General features: G+C 42.3%; 1 protein-coding gene and 2 long non-coding RNA genes across 5 annotated transcripts in view; 2 read left to right on the forward strand and 1 right to left on the reverse strand.

Moving 5' to 3' along the window:
• Positions 1-25,318, reverse strand: part of LOC128318898 (NACHT, LRR and PYD domains-containing protein 4E-like) — a 55,191-nt gene that overhangs the window by 17,382 nt on the left and 12,491 nt on the right. The gene's annotated exons all lie outside the window — the stretch shown is intronic.
• Positions 3,329-4,693, forward strand: LOC128318905 (uncharacterized). The gene is made up of 3 exons (XR_008302329.1): positions 3,329-3,824; positions 3,933-4,090; positions 4,182-4,693. It is a non-coding gene; the product is annotated as an uncharacterized LOC128318905 (long non-coding RNA).
• Positions 22,573-24,797, forward strand: LOC128318904 (uncharacterized). Its single transcript, XR_008302328.1, has 3 exons — positions 22,573-23,552; positions 23,771-23,947; positions 24,091-24,797. It is a non-coding gene; the product is annotated as an uncharacterized LOC128318904 (long non-coding RNA).

Genomic DNA, 25,318 nt, shown 5'->3' on the forward strand with positions numbered 1-25,318 from the left:
AAATGTGTCTCACACTGAGATTGTCATAAACACAGGGGGAAAGTCTACTGTTTTTACATTAAGCTTTCTCTCACAACCGGAAGTGACAACCTGAACACAGATTTGATTTCTTTCATCATGATGATGTTTGAGAAACGTGAAACTGGAATTCCTATTCACATATTCCATAGATAATTTTAGAGAAAAAAAAATCTTTAAAAAATAAGGCTAAACAGTGATGAACGCTAACTTCAACCAGATCTCAGGGAAGTTGTCTATATAATGTGATCAACAATTAAGACTGACAAATAAAACTGATGTAGACAATGTGAAAAAAAAGTGGACCAAAGGAAATGTGATAATCTCCATCAGAGAAGATGGTGCTGATGGAGTTGGTTTTTTCTCTAAAGATCAAGTAGAAATGATTATGTCCAGGGAAATGATTCCAGGAAGATTACTGAGAGCTGATTGTCAGTGTGGACACTCCACCTGATAGAGCTGGAAAGATGAGGAGTTTTGACAAGTTGTATGAAGTTTTAAATGTCGGCTTCAGTATCATTTTGTGGGGTGATTTCAATACAGCTACACATGAGAAAGATACATTTCCAAACCCAAATGTAATGATTTCTAGAGAAGGGAAACTTCTACAGAATGTATGTGATCCATGTGAACTTAAGGACACCTTTAGAGAAACATTTCCTCATGACTTTGGCTTTACACGGATTGACACTAAAACAAGAAGTAGAACAGATCAAATACATGTCTCTAATATGATAAAAGTTTTATACTATAAAACAGAATATTGAGTTGAATCAGATCATTTAGCTGCTTCAGTGAGAATAAACTTAAACATAAACGAGCAGAGAGCTTACTCCAAACTCAATACAACATTCTTACACACAAACAAGCTGTTCATGAATTAACCAAAGAAGTCAAACAAATTAAACAGTTAAAGGTTTTAATGAGATCAAGCACTGAAATGTGGGATATTTTCAAAAAGCAAATACAGAAATATTTATAAGAAATGAACTTGGGGGTATTTTAAACATAAGCATCTTACACTAACTGAGAGTGAGCAGTGTATTAAAAACAAACACAAAAGATATTTCTGAAAACATTTGTGATGTGGTTAATAAGTGTAGGCAGGTTAGCAGTACAGTGTGGAACTAAATGGAGCTGTTTTAGAGTTTACAGATTTACACAGATAAAGGCAATATATCCATTATTACATTAAATAATTATCATAAAGGGGAAAAAGGGAGGAGAGGAGGCGTGAGCATTCACTAACATTTCTCTAATATTTCTCTAATATTTCTTCCCCCTCTCTTGGCTAACTACTACAAGTATAGACTTATAAACACCGCCATAAAATACTTAATAACAGAATAGTGATTGTGGGAAATTGCAGTTCCCGGGTTTGGCCGCACGAGGGCAAACAGCCTCAAACAGCGCTGTGTGTTGTTGTAGATGGATCTTGACTGCCATCGTGTGGCCAGGTTTAGGAAGTGCACGTTTCAAAGCGGCTCCGTTTCAAATACTACACACAGCACAAATACAGCAAGAGCACTGACACGGCTCTCCTTCAACTCGACCCAGAGGCCTTATATAACATGATGCTCTGATGGATGATGATGATTTTAGTGGATTTGATTCCTGATTTCCCGTTTTTCTAAAACCTCATTCCTGATCCCAAAACGGTGACAGAGGCTGTAGGAATAACATGAACACATGGGCAAACTAGCAAGAATTTATATTTCTCTATATCGCTGTATATAGTTTTGTTAGTTTGTGCGTTTGTGTGTCTATTTTCCCTTCTGTCTGTTTTCATGCGCTTTCTCTCTCTGTCTCTCTCACTCACTCACACACACACACACACACACACACACACACACACACACAGAGGCAGCGTCACAAACGGGGGTGGGAGGGGTGTAGAGTAGAATAGAACGGTGGGCGGACGCTGGAATTTGACGGCGTGTTTGTGATTGGTTCTTCTGCCACAACGGCCTCAGCCAATCACAGAGCGGCTGTGTTGCTCTATCACGGAGAGAGTAGCGCTTGTTATTTCGGAGTTGTTCTTAAACCAGATCTGAGCAGCAAAATGAGTGGTCGCGGAGATTAAGACAAAGATCCATCATTGGAAAGCTGCTGAATTAGAAAACTAGGATTCAAATAAGCAAGACCTTCATATGATGTAAACTGATGTTTTTAGCTGCCATTTTCCCTCCCGACAATAAATGCGGAATGAAATGAAACAAGCTTTGCGTTGGCTTTATCTGGGGCAATAACAGGGAAGTAACGAACCGGGAGCTTTTATACAAACCTACAGCTTCTGCTGGACTTGGGGCCATCGACATAGGGCTTCAATTAAAGGATCCTTCTGTCCAAATATCACACAAGCTATAAAAAGAAGAACAGATTGAATAGGGGACATAAGAACATGGCAGAAAAAAGCAGGCAGAGCCAGACACTAACTCCTTCTTACAAATTAATATACGGCCATTTTAAACACAAATATAAACACTTACAAATAGACTGGGACAAATTAGCTAACAAATCCATATCTGAGGAAATAAACGAGGATGAATATGGGGAGGTTTTTAGGCAATGGATCAGAAATATGAAGAGCAAAGGCATGTGTGAAAATGGGCGTGACGTCATGGGGCTGGTCAGTGGGGTAGAGTCGCAGTTAGAGTCGCAGTTAGATGTGAGGTGAAATGGAGCTGTTTTGGAACAAAGAAAAAATGTCCTGTTCATGATTGTGATGAGGATGAGACAATAGACGATTGGAAAATGTTACTGATGATCTTACTAATAAAATGAAGGGACTATAACTTGTTTTGAATAAGTTTGTTGACCTTACTGAGTGTAACTAAGCAATGACAACTTTTTAAACTTTGTTTTATTAAACTCAACAAATTCAAATAACCTCTACTTAAAATAATGAGGATTTTGAAAAGTTGTGGGGGTCATGCACAGTTCTACCTGTAGGTGGAGTCGATTTGGAAGCTGAGGGGAAAAGCATATTGTTCGTCCTAGTTTTTAATTGCTTAATTGGTTAATTGGTCAGTTTACATTAATCAACCGTGTAACAGTCATATTAAATGAGTTAGCGTTACACAGTGACACTGGATGTGGTGGGATTATAATCAAATAGCTGGATTATGTTGATCGAAATTAACAGGTTAACATTTGCTAGAATCCATGTATCCTCCGTTTATTCCATATGGGAGAAAAAACAGAAAAAAATGAAAATCTTAAAGCTCTATTTTAACTAAGAAACTACTTTACCTCGCCAACATTAGCGAAGGTGACCGGCAGGGGGCGCAAAGACACAGGGAAGACAAACACGTTCATGCGGAGCGTTAAAAAAAGATTAAAAATATTAAAGCCATCTTTAGTAGGACATGATTATATTTTCTGTTCACATTTTAGTTTTGAGAAGGAAGAATGAGAAAATGTAAATGTAAGCGTGTTGTGAAGCTCGCGAGAGAGGTGACGGTCCTCTGTGCTTATACACGTCACTTCCTGCGTGAGCTTCACAACGCGCTTCCGTTTACATCAAGCGTGAACTCGACCCTCACGTGAACGCGCGTGAGACACTTGACCGGAAGCAATGTTTTATAGTTAAAGTTTAAAACATGAGTATTTTTCTTACACACACTTATCGTTTGGCTCCAGAAGACACTGATTCATCCACTGGGGTCGTATGGATTACATGATGGCTGTATGAACTTTCTGGAGCTCATTCGCTTGTATTATATGGACTTACAGAGATGGATAATTTTTCTAAAAATCTTCATTTATCTTCATCTGAAGAAAGAAAGTCATATACATCTGGAATGGTATGAGGCTGAGTAAATGATGAGAGAATTTTCATTTTTGGGTGGAGTTTTCCTTTAACACTAACTAAAAACCCAATAGATCTTAAACTTTTCTTTTTCCTTTCATAGGTCATTGCAGAGTTTAATCGCTTCACAAGCAAAAGCCTCAAGCAAGATTTCTTCTCAACACTTGATCAACATACAGCTCGTTTTCTGGAAATTTTTGAATCAAAGAAGGGGCAGTTGGAAAGAAGCTTTCTGAGATCTTTGAGCAAATTAAGTCTATGGTAAGCTTGTAAGTGTTTCTTTCTTGCAAACTAAATTCTGTTACTGTTTTAGCTCAACTTTTAATTGATTCTATGTTATAATTTTTTTCAGAGCACTGACATCACTGCTAAGCACACAGCAGTTCTCCATGGCCTTCCTCTCATTCTGGAGAAGAAACCACTGACATCTTTAAATATGGGAATATCAACACAAACGAAAAGACAATAATGTATGGAATATTAAAAAAAAAATAGCCAAAAATATAAACATTGGCTTTAAGTAAAAAATGTGGAAAACAAGGAGCACAATGATCAGTAAGCAATGCCATCTCCCAGCTGAGACGCTTTTTAAACTAATCTTAAATGAACTAAAAAGACAAAGGACAATGGAGCGAAGATCTAAAAATAAATCTCCATGGTCTTTATTAAAAATATGATCTCTGTAAATATTTAAGGGAAATAACTATGTAGATATAATAATATGATTGGACTCTGTTGTAAATAGTTATTTTTGTATATTTCAAAGTTTGTAATGTTGAAGAATTACTGTAACAAATTGTGAAATATTTAAACTGTGTAAATGTTCAAGAGTTATTGTGATAATTGCGAATGTTGAAGATTTATTGTAACAAATTGTGAATTATTCAATAAAGTTTGATTTAAAAACGCAAGACCGGCATTTTAATTTTATTTATTTATTTATTCATTCATTCACTCGTTTATTTAATTATATAGCGTTTTTAACAATGGAATTTTTATCACAAACCAGTTGTTACAGATATCCGGCTGTTTGAGGCGGCGCTGCGTGTTGTGCTGGATGGAGCTTGTGGCCAAACCCAGGAACTGCAATTTCCCACAATCACTATTCTGTTATGGAGTATTTTATGGCGGTGTTTATAAGTCTACACTTGTAGTAGTTAGCCGGGGGAGAGTGGAGAGAACTGTTAGAGAAATATTAGAGAAATGTTAGTGAATGCTCTCGCCTCCTCCCCTCCCTTTTTCCCTTTATGTTTTACTGTAATAAGGTATATATTGGCTTTATCTGTGTAATCTTCTTCCCTAGTTCTGAGGTAGTTTATGTTGTGATTGATGTTTTTTTTTTTTTTCTTTTTTTGGTTTCTTTCACCTGAATGCAGATCACTGTTTGTGTTTTGCTTTTTCACACACAATATTGCTGAATCCTGTTTTTTATATTCAGTCACACACACCCTCAAAACATTTGAACAAAATATACACTCTCAGAAAAGATGGTGAAGAAGCCTATGACTAATCTAATAAAATAATAAAATCCTTTCACTCCTCACACATCATTTAAAATGTCACAATACATATTGATTGTAGGGATTTTTCAAACACTTTTTAATTTCTTGTTTATTAAATAATTACTGCAAAATTAAGTGTTTTATATCTCTCTTCAGGAAATAACTGGACATTCTTAAAGTTTATTTTTTATTTATTTAAATGCAATTCTTAACATCAAATTTAAAGTATATAAGCAAATAAGCAAAAAAAAAAACTGTTTTTAAATATATTTATCCTCATGCGACTCCATGGTGTTTACTGTGAGTCACTGAGCCTCATTTCTGTTTATTAACACTGATAAGTTTAGGTAAGGTTTAATATTTACTAAAGAAATTTTACAGAATTTCTGAAATTTAATTTAATTAAATTTCAGAAATTTAATTAAATTAAATTTAAATTAAAAAATTTAATACAAATAAGTTGAAATATAGCAACTATATTGAAATATAGCAAATAAGTTGAAATACAGACTATCGAGAGCATCCTGAGCAGCTGCATCACTGCCTGGGTTGGGAATTGCACCGTTTCGGAAGACCCTGCAGCGGATAGTGAGGACAGCTGAGAAGATCATCGGGGTCTCTCTTCCCTCCATCACAGACATTTACACCTCTCGCTGCATCCGCAAAGCCACCAGCATTGTGGATGATCCCACACACCCCTCTCACACACTCTTCACCCTCCTGCTGTCTGGAAAACGGTACCGAAGCATTCTGGCCCTGACGACCAGACTGTGCAACAGTTTCTTCCCTCATGCCATCAGACTCCTAAATACCTAGAACTGGACTGAAGGAACACACACACACACACACACATACATATACACACACATATATATACACACACAACTGAACTGCACATGTTTTGCACGTTTTATTATAGTCTGTTCTGTCTTGTGCTGTCTGCACGTTTGCACTTGTGCACTTTACGTTTAATTTATGTAATTTATGTAGTCCCCGTAGTTCTGTGTTGTTCTGTGTTGTCTTATGTAGCACCTTGGTCCTGGAGAAACGTTGTTTCGTTTCACTGTGTACTTGTATATGGCTGAAATGACAATAAACTCCACTTGACTTGACTTGACTTGACTTGAAGTTGGGTGCTGGAAACAAACAAATAAAAAAAGAATAAAATGAAAATAACAGAAAAAATGAGTGAAGTGAAATTGCTGAGTGTTTTATGACTCATTAGAAGTGTACTGTTAGACTGTTATACTCTAAAATAATATTCAGAGGATTAGTAAATAAAGCTTAAAATAAAAAGTATGTTTAATGTAAAACAAGTTTGTTTAATTTACTTCAAATTGTGCACCAGGATCATAACTAGGACCGAGCTCATAAGCAGTTCCCTTGTTTGTTGATTTTGCTTATTATAGATGCTATTAGTCATCAAATAAAACACTGTTTATACGTGTGCATTTATTAACAGCCAACTCACTTTAGGTGAAAATCTTTGGGACCTGCCTGACAGCCATGTTGTGGAAATGAGATGTGTGAAAAATGCCACTGCTGATGCCACAGTGGAAGTTCAACGGTATCTTAGTGATCCAAATATTACTGGGCTACACAAGCATTTGTGTGTATCCCCATCTGTATGAACTGGCACCCCAATTTCTGTGTACTTCAGTCTCCTCTGTGCCTTGCGAATGTGTTTTTTTTCTTAGGCAGGAGAAATTTTGAATAAAAGTAGGAAGCATCTTAGTTCTACGACACTTGAACAAATATTGTTCCTCCAAAAAATCGTTGAGTTTTTGTTGTTTCAATTTCACATAAGCATATTTATTCACATATTTAAGTCATACACAGTTTATTTATCTAATTTTCTATAAAAATGCTAATATGTCAGTAAGTTATCAGCTCAGATATTCTTTGAGATACAGTATAGGCTGCTATGAACATTAGTGTTAATCAAAGCTTTGTGTAATGATCCTTTTTTCCATCCAGTTGGCTTACAAGATTCATTGCTTCAGAAAGCTTCATTTCTCCATCCCTACATCACATAGTGCAGGTGATAAATTCTCTGATGTTGTGTTAAACTCTTGTTTATTGATTACAGCCACATTAAACCCCACTGTCCTGTTTTAAAGTCCTGGTGGAAGAGTTTTACTGCCTATTTAGAGGAACACTCGAGCAATTTACACTCCTGTAGTGTGCACTTCTTAGCAAACTTTTGCGCCATGAACCCCAGGACTCTGTTTACATTTACACACCCGTATAAATGAGTGACCTTTAACCTTTAATGCAGCTCTCTGCTCACACTGCTCCGTATTCAGAGTAGAGTTACTCACAGAGTGAGGATTTAATACTGTAATTACACACATCAGTCTTCACACCTCAGACAAAACTACAGACTTAACACTATTCAGAAGTTACATATGAGTTACACATGTGGGGGCAGAGTTTATTTATTTGTTGATTTCTGTGTGCTACTTCCCTAGAGTGTCTCTCAGGTATAAATTGGTCCCCATTTCCACAAGCAGGGAGCTGACATCAGCCCTAGGAGAAGTAATCTTACTGATAGAGCTCTGAGAAGTGTGCATGAATTTATTTATATACCCCTGTATATTTATATAAATATATGTATTTTATAGATTTATTTTGAGCAATCAATCATCATCAATAAACAAACCAGCACCATGTTTCTGTGACTATGTGTGTGTGTGCAGGTATGTGTGTGTGCGTGTGCAGAATAAACCAGTTAAACCAGTTAAACCAGTTAGACGGTGTCAGTGAAAGTAAAACTCAGCAGCTCCATTTTGTGTGGAGGGGAAAACAAACCATTTCAGGAGTAAAAACACAGTGAGTATCTAAATCTAACGCTATAATATATAAACACACTGAAGTGACACTAGATGCAGAAGAGTTTTGTGGGTTTGTACTGAAGGTTTAATGTACACAGGTTGTTTTAGGACTTGATACCGTGACTATTTCCTGTAAGTGAACTCTGTGCTGATACAGGGTTTGATTTAACACACCGATGTTGGAGTGAAGTAAACGTGTGTCCTGCTGTAATCTGGAGAAGGAGACATGACCTCCAACATGAGTGTGTCTGGAAAACAAGACTTAAAGAAAGACGAGAGGTGAGTTACTTTTCCATTCCCCAGCAATAAATACACACCGTCTCATGGGAACAGATCTGTATCTCTCAACACTCACTAGTTAACAGAGGAACTAAACTTTGCTTTAAGGTGTTTAATAGCAGTGAATATATCACTGATCTGATGTAAGAACAGTTTAGAGAAATCATTCACTGAGAGAAGAGTAAAAAGGACTGTGTAATGTGTAGCATAAGAGCAGCATAGCTTTGAGTCAGTGAACTCTACAGGCTTTAAGACCCAGCTGAGTCAGTTAGCTGTGATTGGGACTCCTGACATCAGAGTAATTCCTGAGGTATGAGGCGAGTCTCCTGTTTGAATAAGTGTGCAGACTGTAGCTGAATTAAAAAGATGGAATTATTGCTGTTTAATGATGAACACATTGTTTAACAGTGCTGAGACAGCAGAGTATTAATTATTGCTGATATTTCTGTTGTAATTCTAGAATGATGGAGGGAAAGAGATCAGACTCACCAGAACCCAGCTGTGTGTCCATGAAGAGTGACGCGTCAATGGAAGATCCAATATACTTCAGAGACAGAGACAGTTCTACTGATGTGAGGTCAGTATAGTGAGGTGTTTTACGGCAGTGTTCCACCTGATCAAACTAACTCGTCTCATTATGAAGCCCTTCATGAGCTTTATTGGGTGTTGAAGCAGTAAGAGTTCAGTTCAGCCTGCAGTCCCTGAGCTGGAGGGTCTGTGGTGCTACAGAAGAACATTTACATCTGGGAAATTAATGACCATATATATATAATATTAAAATATATATATTTATTCTTTCAAACATTAGTTCCCCTTCAGGAACTCGAGCTGCGTCACGAAACGCTATGGGAACGCCCCCGCGTGACCGCGCTCTGAATCACGTGTCTAATCCGTCCAATGGATGGGCGAGACGTCACGGGCGGGGTGACGTAGCGACCCGGAAGCATAAAAGCCCGAGCGGCGAGCCCCGCGTTAGCTTCCTGTTTTCAGCAAGTGCTCTGTGTTTATTGTCTGTCTATTTTTGTCTTTTGGTGTTTTATCGTTGGCATGCCTAAAGCCAAGGTTAAGACTAAGGGCGAGAGCGGGCAGCGCTTCAGGCCGTGTGTTCCTCCCTGTCCGCGATTTATTACGGGCGGGGATACACACAGTCTGTGCGTTGCCTGTTTGGGAGCGGAGCATGTTCAGTCGGCTCTCGAGGGAGCCGGCTGCGCACATTGCGAGCGTTTACCGCTGCGCACTCTCCGCTCCCGCTGGGCTCTCTTTGAGGAGGGAGCCCTCACTAGCGTGCCTTGCGGTGCCGGCCCCGCTTCTGCCGAGGCAGAGCGGCGGTTGCGCTCGTGGGGCTCGCAGATGGACCTGGCGGAGGGAATGGAGACGGGCCCGTCCCTTTCTCCTTCCTCACCCTCCAGGTCCTCTGTCCCCTCCCTGGGCTCGGAAGCACGCTCTGCGGTTTCTTCCCCCCGGGGAGCGGACTCGGCGCTCCACCTATCGTCCTCCGAGGAGGTCGATGTGGAGAGCGTCGACCCTGAGCCGCAGTCTCCTCAATACGGGGAGCTGCTCGAGGTGGTTGCACGGGCAGTCGCTAGGCTTAGCATTGACTGGCCCGCTGAGTCACGGCCTGAGCCTCAGGGCTCTAGACTGGAGGAGCGTTTTTTGCGCAGTAGGCCGCCACCTCCGCCCCGGAGCCTGCCCTTTTTTCCGGACCTCCACACTGAGGTGTCGAGGTCCTGGAATAGGCCATTTTCGGCCCGGTTGTTCAGCCCGACGTCTTCCCATTATGCTAATGTGGCGGGGCTGGACTACTCCGGCTACAGGGCGATGCCCAGGGTTGAACAGACGCTAGCCAGCTATCTGTCCCCTGCTGCTGCATCGTCCCTGAAGGCTCCGGCGTTGCCTACCAAGCCGCTGCGGACCACCTCAGCGCTGGTAGGCAAGGCATACACGGCAGCAGGTCAGGCCGGTGCGTGTCTGCACACCATGGCGGTGTTACAGGCGTACCAGGCTGACCTGCTTACAGAGCTGGATGAGCAGGGGGAGAGTACGTCTGAGCAGGTAGCTGAGCTCAGGCGGGCCGCTGATCTGTCCCTCCGCGCCACCAAGGAGACCGCCCGTGCTATCGGTCGGTCTATGGCAGTCCTGGTGGCGGCGGAGAGGCATCTCTGGCTGACCCTGTCCGATATGAAAGAGAAGGACAGGGTCGTGCTCATGGACGCCCCGCTTACTCCCTCGGGCCTGTTTGGCGACGTGGTAGACTCCGTCGTCGAGAGATACCAGCAGGCCCGTGCTCAGGCGGCAGCGTTCCAGCGGTTCCTCCCCCGTCGCTCTCTAGCTCGTGGGGCTGCCGGGCTGGGGCAGCCCCCTCCGTGTACGGCCCCCTCCTACAGGGAGGCCCAAAAGCAGAGCGTCACCTCCCGTGCTCCCCCGAGGCGGGAGCAGGAGTCGCGACGACGCTCTGGGCCCGGCCCTTCGGGCACTAAGGCAGATCTGAGGACCGTCCTCATGTCCAGAAGGGCCGCGGCTAAGAAACCCTGATGGTTTTGGCCCAGGGCTTCCGAGGGCGGGCCCCTCTGGGGCGACGCGGCGTACACCTCATCTTACGGTGCCCGGGTCCCCCCAGTGCCCTCAGGAGGTCGATCTGCCAACCCTGCCACCTATGGTGCTTCAGGGCGCAGCGGTCTCCGGCGAGCGCCTCTCCCAGTTCTCGCCCGGCAACGTAGCGGGTCTGGGAGGCTCGCGGCCTCTCCTGAGGCCTTCGCAGCGGTTAGCTCATTTCCCCCATGTCGGTTCGCCGCCTCAGGGCACCCAGCTAACCGCTTCTATTACACCAGAGGTCAGTCTCGAGAGACTGATTCCCTTAGTGAGCTTTCTGGCAGCGTGGAAACTTCTGCCGAATGTGTCTCATTGGGTCCTGCGTACTGTAGAAAGAGGCTACCGAATTCAGTTCGGCTCGCCTCCACCTAATTTTTCTGGGGTTCTTCCCACTGTGGTGGGTCCCGAGCAGGCTCTGGTATTGGAGCAGGAAGTACGTACTCTCCTGAGGAAGGAGGCCATCGAGGTGGTCCCTCCTCACGACAGGGAGTCAGGGTTCTACAGCCGGTACTTCATTGTTCCCAAGAAGGGGGGAGGGCTGCGTCCCATTTTGGACTTGCGGCAATTGAACCTCTCAGTCGCTCGACTGAAGTTCAGGATGCTTACGGTCACTCAGGTCGTGTCTCAGATCAGGTCCGAGGACTGGTTCGTCACGATCGACCTAAAAGATGCGTATTTCCACATCTCCATCCTTCCCCCGCACAGGAAGTTCCTGAGGTTCGCTTTCGGGGGCGAAGCTTACCAGTATCGGGTTCTTCCCTTCGGCCTAGCACTCTCACCCCGCACCTTCACGAAGTGCGTGGATGCTGCCCTGGCTCCTATGCGACTACAGGGCATCCGCATACTGAACTATATCGACGACTGGTTGATTTTAGCTCATTCAGAGCAGATGGCGGCTCGGCATCGAGATGCCGTTCTCGCCCATATGAAGGAACTGGGGTTAAGACTAAACGCCGAGAAAAGCGTGCTTTCTCCAGCTCAGAGAACCGCTTATCTAGGCGTCGTGTGGGATTCACGATGCAGGCACGTTTGTCTCCTGCTCGGATCGAGTCGGTCCTCACAGCGGTCGCGAGAGTGAAAGTAGGCCGGTCACTCACTGTAAAGCAGTTTCAGAGACTGCTGGGCCTATTGGCAGCTGCGTCCAACGTGATACCGTTTGGCCTGCTGCACATGAGACCCCTACAGTGGTGGCTCAAGACCAGGGGGTTTTTCCGAAACAGAGGAAACCCGCTCCGCATGATCAAGGTCACGCGACGATGCCGCCGTGCCTTAGCTGTGTGGAGAGAACCTGGGTTCTTGTCTCAGGGCCCGGTCCTGGGAACTCCTGGTCGCCGCGTAGTGCTAGCGACGGATGCGTCCCTCACCGGATGGGGAGCGGTCATGAGTGGCCGTCCTGCCCGTGGTCTGTGGAGCGGCCGCCATCTCACTTGGCACATCAACCGCCTGGAGATGCTGGCCGTGTTTCTAGCTCTGAAACACTTTCTCCCAGACCTAAGAGGCCGCCACGTGTTGGTGCGCACCGACAGCACGACGGTGGTCTCTTACATCAGCCGCCAGGGAGGTCTGCGTTCGCGCCCCCTTTACAGGCTGGCGCTCCAGATCCTTGTGTGGTCCCAAGGGAACCTCCTCTCATTGAGAGCGGCCTACATCCCTGGTCATCTCAACGTGGGAGCGGACGCCCTGTCGAGGCAGGGGCCGGTGCCCGGGGAATGGAGACTCCACCCCGAGGTGGTGGAGCTCATATGGCGTATGTTCGGCAGAGCCCAGGTGGATCTGTTTGCGACGCAGGAGACGTCGCACTGTCCCCTTTGGTTCTCTCTGATTCATCCAGCTCCTCTTGGACTGGATGCCATGGTACAGCCGTGGCCGAGGCTGCGTCTGTACGCCTTTCCTCCGGTCGCTCTGCTCCCGGGAGTTCTGGAGAGAGTGCGCCGGGACGGAATTCGTCTACTGTTAGTAGCCCCGTTCTGGCCGGGCCGAGTATGGTTCTCGGACCTGATTTCCCTCCTAGACGGCTCCCCATGGGAGATTCCGATCAGGAGGGATCTCCTCTCACAGGCGGGGGGCCATCTTCACCCCCGCCCGGAGCTGTGGAAGCTGTGGGTGTGGCCTCTGAGGGGGCACAACTCCGCGCTTCCGGTCTCTCAACCGAGGTTGTAGAGACCATCCTCCAGTCCAGAGCTCCCTCTACGAGGAAACTGTACGCCCTGAAGTGGAAACTTTTCACTTCCTGGTGCGGAGACCGCCGGCTTGACCCTGTTCACTGCCCAGTTGGTACAGTGCTGGAGTTCTTGCAGGCCCTCTCCGCGGGACTGACCCACTCCACCCTGAAGGTGTACGTGGCGGCTATTGCGGCCTGCCACGCCCCTCTCGATGGCCAGTCAGTGGGCAGGCACCCCTGGGTGACACGTTTCCTCCGCGGTGCGCTGAGGATCAGACCTCCAGCTCGATCTCGGGTCCCCTCGTGGGACCTGGCCGTGGTTTTAGAGGCTCTCTGCAAACCCCCCTTCGAGCCCATAGAGGAGATTTCGGACCGTCTTCTGACGTTGAAAACTGCCTTTCTCTTGGCAATTTCCTCTCTTAGGAGAGTGGGGGATCTTCAGGCCCTCTCGGTGGCCCCTTCCTATTTAGACTTTGCGCCTGGTTTGGCCAAAGCATTCTTGTACCCCCGAGCGGGGTACGTACCGAAAGTCCCCTCCTCGGCACCACGGCCGGTCATGCTGCAGGCTTTCTGTCCTCCTCCCTTTAGGGAGCCCGACCATCAGAAGCTCAATTGTACGTGTCCAGTGCGAGCACTGGACGCGTACGTCCACAGAACTGCCCTGTGGAGAAAGGCGGACCAGTTGCTTGTTTGCTTTGGTCCCCCTAAGAGGGGTTTTCCTGCTTCTAAGCAGACCCTCAGCCGGTGGATTGTAGAATCCATTTCTCTGACTTTCGAGTCCTCTGGTCTCCCCAGTCCCCTGGGGGTCAAGGCTCACTCCACCCGAGCGGTGGCGGCCTCTAAGGCCTTTCTGGCAGGTGTGTCCTTACAGGACATCTGCAACGCGGCGGGATGGTCCACGCCCCTGACCTTTGCTAGGTTTTATGACCTAGATACCCGAGCCACTCCCGGCTCCTCTGTCCTTGTGCCTTAGGCTTGCCTCCTCCTGGAGGCAGGGACTTGTAAGTCTGGCGGCGTGGGTATACTCGTTCCCATAGCGTTTCGTGACGCAGCTCGAGTTCCTGAAGGGGAACATCTCCAGGTTACGTATGTAACCATGGTTCCCCGAGGGAACGAGACGCTGCGTCTCGGTGCCACACTGCCGGCGTCCCTGCGGCGCTTGCTTCATTTTCCAGTAAGCTAACGCGGGGCTCGCCGCTCGGGCTTTTATGCTTCCGGGTCGCTACGTCACCCCGCCCGTGACGTCTCGCCCATCCATTGGACGGATTAGACACGTGATTCAGAGCGCGGTCACGCGGGGGCGTTCCCATAGCGTTTCGTGACACAGCGTCTCGTTCCCTCGGGGAACCATGGTTACATACGTAACCTGGAGACGTTTCTAAATATGTTAGTGTCAGTTAGGAAATCCTGAAATCAGTGCATTCTGTTAAGATGATAACGTTAAAATTGCAATAATTGATTTTTACATCTACATATTTCTAGATGATGTGTACAACATGAAAATAACAATGGTCATGGCCTCATCACAACTGTATTATGTGGGTGAAAAAAAAGCCTGTAAGCTCTAGGGTTGCCACCTTCAATGAAGAAAAAAAGGGACATCCCCCCAAAAAAATAGAAATTATGTTTTCAGGTTGTCTGTCTATCTGAGATTTTCTTTGGCACATAATCATCACATATCATTAAACCATTTTCCTGCTTCTATGGAATTACAATTGTGTTTTTACTGATAGAAGAATGATGATTTAACATACTGTGGATTATTGAATAGAAAAGTATATGGTGACCCTGTTTTTAAATATTTTTTTAAATATATTATATTTAAAATATATTGGATAAACTGTATGGTTTTTTATTTATTTAGTCTTTTTAAATTTTAAATTGACAAATTTATAGAATGTAAAGTAAAATATTTATAAATGATATAATTAAAACTATCTAATCATTTTAATCTTCAGTATAAAATCTGAGAATAGATGGGATATTATCAGCATGATTAGGCTAATTTGCACTAAACTGATTAGGCCTAGTTATATAGCCCAATATTACACTGATCCTGATGTTAGCCTAAGAACCTGAATATTTTACATAACATAAACATTTATTAAACAACAACATACCACATCATCCTCAGGGGAAGTTTGAGGTAAAAGGAACTGAGTGGTTCCTCTGTCTTCTTTATCCACTCGGATATGATTATCACCTGCTGCATGCTCCACAGTAAACTGTACAGTACCACAACAGCAGCACAGTACTACAACTGCATGTTGTGCAATGATGCATTTTCACATAGCGTGTTCCCATCATTCCCTGCCCCATAACATTGATTTTGAGCTTCTACACCATTCCAAGTGAAAGTCATTTGATTTTAATCACTATTGTGTTTTTCTCACCACTGTGTAGACTTAGTGTATGCATGAAATGATGTGTACGAAAATATGGGACAAATCATGTACTTTACTGACTCAACAAGAGACACAGCATTTTACTTTCCAATCCCGTGACAATCCTAGTAAGCTCCCAGTGCAGCCAGATAATTCTTGTGTTAGCAAAAATCACACTGTGCTTCAGGGGAAAAACCTAACATGAAATACAGTAACACCAGGATAAACACTAGAAGTGCTTTTCCAAGATGGAGTATTTTATTACTGATGAAGGAATGAAGCTGGACAGGGAATTAGTGCTGTTGCTCCTGGACGGGTCTGTAAACACAATCTGTAAGCTTTGAACTGTTTCAGTGACCTGCTTTACATAACAAATCCAGTAGATGGGTTTGTGGTGTTTTATCGATGTGAAGGAATAAGTAAATGCTTTGGATTAAACACCTTGATATTGTAATGTTAGATAACTATATAGCTATGCTAACAATGCTAATAGCAATAGGTTTAGCAGAAAAATTACAGAGAACTAATTATAAATAAGTGATGGTGCAATAAAAGCACTCTTGACCATCCTCGTTAGTCACTATGAGAATGTCACTTATTTCTAGTGCTATAACTCGGCTTTCATGCTGCTTTTGGCTGTGTGAGCAAAAGCTAAATGCTAAAATCCTAATATCAGCCACCTGGCACACTGGAGACATGAAGACATGATGCTCTGAAGCTCACTGATGGAACAAGCAGAGTATCTGTGTAACATGATTAGACAATAATTCACTCAGCCATCCTGTATATAAACTAGCCTATAGCCATGCTAGTCACTAACAGCTAGTCATTAACAGCTAGTGAAAGTGTTTTAGCTATGAAGGACAACCACAGATGAGCTCCAGCGTTGTCCAGCTTTGAGGTGTCGAGTGGAACAAAATCAAAAAAGAAAAAACGAGCTAGTCAGTTGGAGGAAGCTTTTCACTTTATTACCTACTTCTGTATAAGAGCTGTGTGGTGGGTAAATTGTAAAGCATAATTAATTAAAGTCACTTGTTCTTTAGAGAGACAGCTCCATACATCAGTTCCTTATTATTCTGCAGTGTCTTACACTTATGCTTTGTATTATTATTCTTACTACTCCACTGTTCATTATTATGCATTTCCCCACTACTCTGTTATTCTATCATCATTATTCTGTAGTTGGGGATTTTTATCACCTAGATCTAAATAATGAAGTAAAGAAATGCCCTTAATAAATAAACTGCCTCCTTCTTTACTTGAAAGTGAAGCTAATCCTTGCTAATGATAGATGAAGTTCATTTGATAGTTGGTACTCTAGCTGAACTTTACTATAGAGACCACCATAGATCCTGGGGATGGGGCTTTGTGAACATGGGCGGGAATTGGGTCGGGCTTAAGGAGTAAAAATCCTAAATGTGGAACCACGTACTGTTAGAGACCTGAACTTTAAAAAATGTATTTATATTACCTCATGCAACTTTAAATATCTTTATCTTTCTGTTAATGAGTGTGTGTTATGCAGCTATGAATACATATAGTCCATATTACATGATGTGTTTTGTTTGTTCACAGACCACAAAAGAAAGAATCAAACATCAGCAGAAATCAGTTAGAGTCCATATTCAAGGTTTGTGTGACTTGTGGTGTTTTATCGATGTGCAGCAGCATTATGGGTAATCAAACAGTTGCAACTGTGGTAATAGACAGAGTTTTTTTTTTTTCTTTTCAAAAAATAAAAACATTTCTCATTATAATATTTAGACCTGTTACTGTGTGTTTCTAACCAGGAGCTGGAACACAAAGTCATCACTCTGATAAAGAATGAGCTGAAGAGGTTTAGGAAGCTCCTGAGTCCAGATTACCCAGCATGCACTGAGAGGGAGGTGGAGGATGAGGAGGATCTGCACAGTGTCAGAGAGGGAGCGCTGAAGATCACACTGCACGTCCTGAAGAACATGAACCACACAGATCTCGCTAACACGCTGCACAACAGTAAGAGCTCTGAGTCATGGCTTTATTCCATCAGGTTCACTTTAGAGAGAGAAAATTGTTTTAGATATTAACGCTTTTAGTTTTAAGTTTGATTTTAATATCTTGTACATCTGGTGCTTTTCTGTTCTGTTCGTGGTCCAGCTTGTGGTAACTCTGTACAATGGTCCTGTTCCTTCAGTAATATTTAGTACATGAATCAGGAATGAACAGCAGCATTTGAAAGAATTTTACATTTTATATTGTGTTCAGAGATTTTGCATTAAAACATGTTATTACTTTGTTTATTAGAGTCTGTGGCCTCTGTGTATCAGTCAAAGTTGAAATCCAACCTGAGAGAGAAGTTTAAAAGAATTAATGAAGGAATCTCACAGCATGGAAGCTCAGCACTTCTGAATGAGATCTACACAGAGCTCTACATCACAGAGGGTTGGAGTGGAGACGTCAATAATGAACATGAGGTGAGGCAGATTGAGACAGCGTCCAGGAGAACAGCAACACAGGAGACACCCATCAAATGTAATGACCTCTTTAAAGACAAGTCCATCAGAACTGTGCTGACTAAAGGAGTTGCTGGAATTGGAAAAACAGTCTCTGTGCAGAAGTTCATCCTGGACTGGGCTGAAGAAAAAGCAAATCAGGACATCACCTTCATGTTTCCACTTCCCTTTAGAGAGCTGAATTTGATGAAGCAGAAAAGTCTCAGTCTGATTAATCTTTTTCATCACTTTTTCCCAGAAATTAGAAAACTAGAATTAATAGACTCCTACAAAGTGGTGTTGATCTTTGATGGTCTGGATGAGTGTCGACTTCCTCTAAATTTCCGGAACAATGAGAGATTGTGTGATGTGACAGAGTCAGCCTCAGTGGATGTGCTGCTGACAAACCTCATCAAGGGGAATCTGCTTCCCTCTGCTCTCCTCTGGATAACCTCTCGACCAGGAGCAGCCAGTCAGATCCCTCCTGAGTGTGTAGACCAGGTAACAGAGGTACGAGGGTTCAGTGATCCTCAGAAAGAGGAGTACGTCAGGAAGAGGATCAGTGATCAGAGCCTGGCCAATAAAATCATCACACACATAAAGTCTTCAAGAAGCCTCTACATCATGTGCCACATCCCAGTCTTCTGCTGGATTTCAGCCACTGTTCTAGAGAGAATGTTGGGTGAAGCAGAGAGTGGAGAGATCCCCAAGACTCTGACTCAAATGTTCACACACTTCCTGATCTTCCAGATCAAACATAAGGACCAAAAGTACTATCAGAAATGTGACCCTGATCCTCAGCAGACCAGAGAGAGTATCCTGGCACTGGGAAAACTGGCTTTCCAACAGCTGGAGAAAGGAAACCTGATCTTCTATGAGGAAGACCTGAAAGAGTGTGGCATTGATGTCAGAGAAGTGTCAGTGTACTCAGGAGTGTGTGCCCAAATCTTCAGAGAGGAGATTGGGCTTCACCTGGCGAAGGTGTTCAGCTTTGTACATCTGAGTGTTCAGGAGTTTCTGGCTGCTTTATATGCATTTCTCTCCTCCATCACCAGAAATGTAACAGAACAACAAATCACTGATCTGTCTGATCTTTTCACAAAGTCAAACATGTCTGATTTCCTCAGGAGTGCAGTGGACAAGGCCTTACAGATTGAGAATGGACACCTGGACCTGTTTCTCCGCTTCGTTCTGGGTCTCTCCCTGGAGTCCAATCAGACTCTCTTACGAGGCTTAATGCCACAGACAGGATCCAGCTCTCACAGCAAACAGGAAACAGTCGAGTACATCAAGGAGAAGATCAGGGAGAATCCATCTCCAGAGAAATCCATCAATCTGTTCCACTGTCTGAATGAACTGAATGATCATTCTCTAGTGCAGGATGTACAAACTTACCTGAACAGAGATTACTATCGTCTCAGGGGAAGCAGACTCTCTCCTGCTCAGTGGTCAGCTCTGGTGTTTGTGTTACTGAACTCAGAACAGGAGCTGGATTTGTTTGATTTAAGGAAATATGACCCTTCAGAGGAATGTCTTCTGAGGCTGCTGCCAGTCATCAAAGCCTCCAGAAAAGCTGAGTGAGTATTTTTATTTTTTAAATTTTTTACTGCATGGTTTGTTTGTGTTTAATGTAACACTGAACTGCACTGTTTGGATTAATGCTTGTTAATAGTTATTCTAATCATCTTTAAATAAACACATTTTACACTAACACGTTATGTCTGTACTGAGGGTTGGCCGATATGGACAAAATCTTATATCACGATATGGATAATTTCACATCTTGAAATTTATTAATATGTATATCACAGTATATTCCGTCTTCTGTAAAATTGATGCAAAAGTTATCTATACAAAATAACTGCATACATTTACGAACTAAACAGCTAAAGACCCTCCTCTTTTGTGAACACTCAACTAACCCACAATTTGTCCCCACTAAAAAAAAATAAAATAAATAAATAAATAAACTGACCTAAATACCAGTGAAAGGCACTTTTTCTTTTAGCCTTTACTTGAAAGTGACATTGAACAGAACTATCACAAATGAGAACAAGAAAAAAATAACGTGAATACAGAATATACAAAGTAAATGTTAAAACACTCGATTCACCTTCATGTGCCTTTTAGGTACAAGTTCCTCATCCTTTGTTCTGTGTAACACAGTGTTGTGGGGAGTTTCACTCTGTCATGCTCCTCCATGCTTGTTTTTTTTTCCCAGTTTTCTCCCTAATTTAGTCATGGCTTATTCCCACCCTCCAGTTTGGTCTCCCCTATAATATGACCCTGTCCTCTACTAACTTCCCACACAAGTGACGTTAACTGCATCTTTTCAAACAGTTCATGCAACATAACACGCTTGAAGGAAAGCGGTACCTTTCCACTTCCGTATACATGACCTCACAGACACCCATGATTGGTTAGTATCACTGTAATTGATAGGGGAGAGAGAGTATGCCACCCCTCCCTCACTGTGAGCATGGACTCACCTGCTCACTTGGACTCCCGGCCACTGATGGCTGTGGCATCATCAGGATTTAAACTCACAATCTCTGGAAAATAGGATGAACGCCTTTGTTCTTGTCACAGCACAGTGCTAGTAGCTCCGAGCGCTGACCTTATTGACATAAATCATCTGCCAAAAAGTAGCTTTTGCAACATTGGCTATTAACTGATAGTGTACAGTTCTATAATTCTTTATTTTCTGTAATAAAATGCACTATATCGGCAGTGTTGGTTGTAGAAACTTGAACACAGATCAGAGTGTATTGTCTGTAGGCTGCTCACTCTCACATGTGTGTGTTATGTACATGACCTAATGGTCTTCTAATAAATTGTAGCTGAGAGATTGTGGAGTGCAGAAAGACGTCCCTGCTCCTGTAAATATGCTGATGTGGTGTCCTGTCCTCTGATTTGTGTGTGTGAGAGAAACACACTGACATTTCTGATACATGTTAAACTTTAGCTGTATTATGGCTGTGTTTGTGTGTTTGAGATCAGTGTTCAGTTATTTCATCATTTCTCTTCCAGCCTGCATGAGAGTAATCTGACAGAGGAAAGCTGTAGAGCTCTGTCCTCAGTTCTCAGCTCAACCTCCTCCAGTCTGAGAGAACTGAACCTGAGTGACAATAAACTGCAGGATTCAGGAGTGAAGCTGCTCTCTGCTGGACTGGAGAATCCACACTGTACACTGGAGAAACTGAGGTATACACACACACTATACTGGAGATACTGAGGTTAGATCATCACTCTGTCACATTACAAACAGAATTGTGTGTGTGTGTGTGTGTGTATAAAATATACAAATAGTCAGTCTTTCTTTTATGCACACACACATGTATATATACACATTATATCCATGACATTTGAGCTACTTTTTAGGTAGCTATAAATTTTCGAATATGATTTAAATGTTTGTAAGAAACTGAAATGTGTTTGTGAGAATCAGATTTACTTTCTAGATTAATTCTATATCATGAATAAATAAAAACTGTACTGATGAATTCTAATTTTAGCTGTTTAAAAGCTAAATTTAGCTGTTTTAGCTGTTTAGCCTTTCTTTTTGTCTCTGTCTCTTCTGTCCTCTCCTCCTCTCTTATCTATGGTTCTGTTTGATAGTAAAAAAGCAAAGGGAGATTAAACACACTGTACTGAAGCAGTTAAGGACAGTGTGTAAATGTGTAAATGTTCTCCAGCAGAACTTTCCCCAGAGCTGCTGAACACACTGTATGAAAAACTCTCTGCTAGAAATAAAGAGACGTGTTTGTTCAGAGTGGCCTCTCTGTTACTATCCTGTTTCAGAAAGTTAAATACATCGTCTCATATGAGCTGAGACACATGGATCTGTCCAAGAGCAGTCCAAGTTTATACACAGGCTGTTCATTTTATATTTTTATCCTGACATTAGAACCTTGTGTTCAGGTAGATAGTTTATTTCCCAACTGATGGAAGCACCTCATTTCACAATCAGATAAATAAATCAAACATTTCATCATTTCTCTTCCAGGCTGTGGGGGTGTAATCTGACAGAGGAAAGCTGTAGAGTTCTGTCCTCAGTTCTCAGCTCAAACTCCTCCAGTCTGAGAGAACTGGACCTGAGTTACAATAAACTGCAGGATTCAGGAGTGAAGCTGCTCTCTGCTGGACTGGAGAATCCACACTGTACACTGGAGATACTGAGGTATACACACACACACACACACACGCACGCACTCACACACACACACACACACACACACACACATACAGAGGTCAGATTATCACTTTATTGCCAAATATTACACACAGAAATGTTTGCGTGTGTCTTTATGTAGCTGTAAATTTTAGAATATAATATAAATATTTGTAAGAAACTTAAATGTGTTTGTGAGAATCAGATTTACTTTCTAGATTAATTCTGTACCATGAATAAATAAAAACTGTTCATATGAATTGTAATTATAGCTGTTTAGATCTTTTTTTGGGGGGGGCTTGTTAAGTATATAACTTTTTAATATATAATATATTTCAGCTCCTTAACGAGGGGCATGGTGGCTTAGCACTGTTGCCTCACACTTCCGGGGTTGGGGGTTTGAATCTCGCCTCCACCCTTTGTAGGATAAGCAGTATGGAAAATAAATGAATGAAATCCTGAACGAGATGTCCTGTATAACTATCTGGAAAGCTTTCTATCTTCTATCTAATTTGACTTAGTAAAAAAGCTAACTATCTTTCACAACAACAATGACTTTCCCAAATCAAAAACCTGTTATTTACCGTTGACAACAACAGCCACCTAATAATATTTGATCAGATTTACTTTGACTTTTGTGTTTGTTAAATTCCAGAAAGGTCAGAAAAGTTCACTGGACACACTGTCAGAATCTGTTATAAAGCTGGACATGGCACCGGCTCCATGAGGACAGATAACATCAGAGAAATTGGTTTATTGACCTCACTGTAAAGTACCACTAGTACTGGCATGTTATTAACTGGTAGTGTACAGTTATATAATTCTTTATTTTCTGTAATAAAATGCACTATATCTGCAGTGTTGGTTGTAGAAACTTGAACACAGATCAGAGTGTAGTGTTTGTAGGCTGCTCGCTCTCACATGTGTGTGTTACGTACATGACCTAATGGTCTTCTAATAAATTGTAGCTGAGAGATTGTGGAGTGCAGAAAGACGTCCCTGCTCCTGTAAATGTGCTGATGTGGTGTCCTGTCCTCTGATTTGTGTGTGTGAGAGAAACACACTGACATTTCTGTTCCATGTTAAACTTTAGCTGTATTATGGCTGTGTTTGTGTGTTTGAGATCAGTGTTCTGATATTTCATCATTTCTCTTCCAGTCTGTGTGAGTGTAATCTGACAGAGGAAAGCTGTAGAGTTCTGTCCTCAGTTCTCAGCTCAAACTCCTCCAGTCTGAGAGAACTGGACCTGAGTTACAATAAACTGCAGGATTCAGGAGTGAAGCTGCTCTCTGCTGGACTGGAGAATCCACACTGTACACTGGAGATACTGAGGTACACATACACACACACACACACACACACACACAATTTTATTAAATGCAGCAATATCTAGTTTTTGTAGTAACTTTAATTGTAGTGATCTGATTTATTTTCATTGTTGTGTGTGTGAGATGGAGAGTAAATGTACTGTATATAAAGATTTTGTGTAGTTCATGTTTTCAATGCTAAAACTGAGTGTGTTAAGTGTGAGAAGGTTTTCTTTCTTGCAGGATGCGTTACTGCAGTATTACAGATGAAGGTTGTGCTGCTCTGGCTTCAGCTTTGAGGTCAAACTCCTCATCACACCTGAGAGATCTGAATCTGAACAGTAATAATCCAGGAGAATCAGGAGTGAAGCTGCTCTCTGATATACTGAAGGATCCACACTGTAAACTGAAGAAACTACAGTGAGTCACTGACCTACTGCCTCTTTACTGTACTGTATGATATTGAATAATATTCACTGTGTACTATATAATATTGACAGTTTGTGTGTGTGTCTTTATACTGACCTTGTTTGTTTACACTGATGCTCTTCTCTGTCTTTAAGCATTAAGGATTATTAACTCACCAAGACTGGCTACGACAGGAGTCTCACCTCAAAGCTTTTTTCCAGGATAAAGCAGTTTTGGTGAAGCGTTAGAACCCGTCCCACATTTCCAGCAGTTTGGGAGCTGAATCATTCATATTCACATGTAGACGTTCCATCACATCCTTTTATCCACTCAGCTACAAGTTACTTCAGGCTTTAATAACATATTTTACAATCCAAAGTCAAATCCTTCAGCGTCTACACACAACACAGAGATATCATCACATCATCACACTGATTATACAAATACACATCCATGTGTTGTAGCTGTAAAACCAATGGAGAAAGATTGTTAAACCTGCACGGATCTAATCATCAAGGTTGGATGCTGAGTTCATTCATTCAAGGACACCTGGGAAAAGCCACAATGTGTTGTTCAACTTTGAGATGCTACTGGTAGGACAAAGACTCTAGATTTTTCTAGTAATTAAAGACTGTTTATGAGAACGCTATGTTGACTTGCAAGGTGTTTGTATTGTAAGCGGTTTAGCATCTAATGTGCTAATTAGCCATGTGCAGTAACAGTAACATTTTATTTAGCAGTGCTTTTGAATTGCTATGTTTATATGTTCTTTGATAAGTGACTTGTGAGTATACTAGCAAGTTTGTAGTTAATATCCTTAAATGTACTTGATTATTTCACTACTATGTATTGCCTTTGCTCATATATATGTATCTATATATATATATATATATATATATATATATATATATATATATATATATATATATATATATATATATATATATATATATATATATATGTGTATATATGGTTTGTGCTTCCTGTATAGGTTATTAAGCTAAGCAGATCTGATTGAACCACTGAATTTATGCAAAGATGATCAAGTTATTGTTTGAAGGATCTTCAAATAAATTGCATCAGTAATCAAGAATCAGATGTTTTGAGTTATTCCATGTGCCCTTCATTGTTGAATAAAGCCTTTGTCAAGTTTGGGCTGACATTGAGGCTGAGAATCCCGATATAACTTGACAATTATAGAACTGTACATTACCAGTTAATAACATGCCAGTACTAGTCGTACTTTACAGTGAGGTCAATAAGCCAATTTCTCTGATGTTATCTGTTCTAATGGAGCCGGTACCATGTCCAGCTTTATAACAGATTCTGATAGTGTGTCCAGTGAACTTTTCTGATCTTTCTGGAATGTAACAAACACAAAGG

The sequence above is a fragment of the Pangasianodon hypophthalmus genome, chromosome 9, assembly GCF_027358585.1.
Source record: "Pangasianodon hypophthalmus isolate fPanHyp1 chromosome 9, fPanHyp1.pri, whole genome shotgun sequence".
Classification (NCBI taxonomy): domain Eukaryota; kingdom Metazoa; phylum Chordata; class Actinopteri; order Siluriformes; family Pangasiidae; genus Pangasianodon; species Pangasianodon hypophthalmus.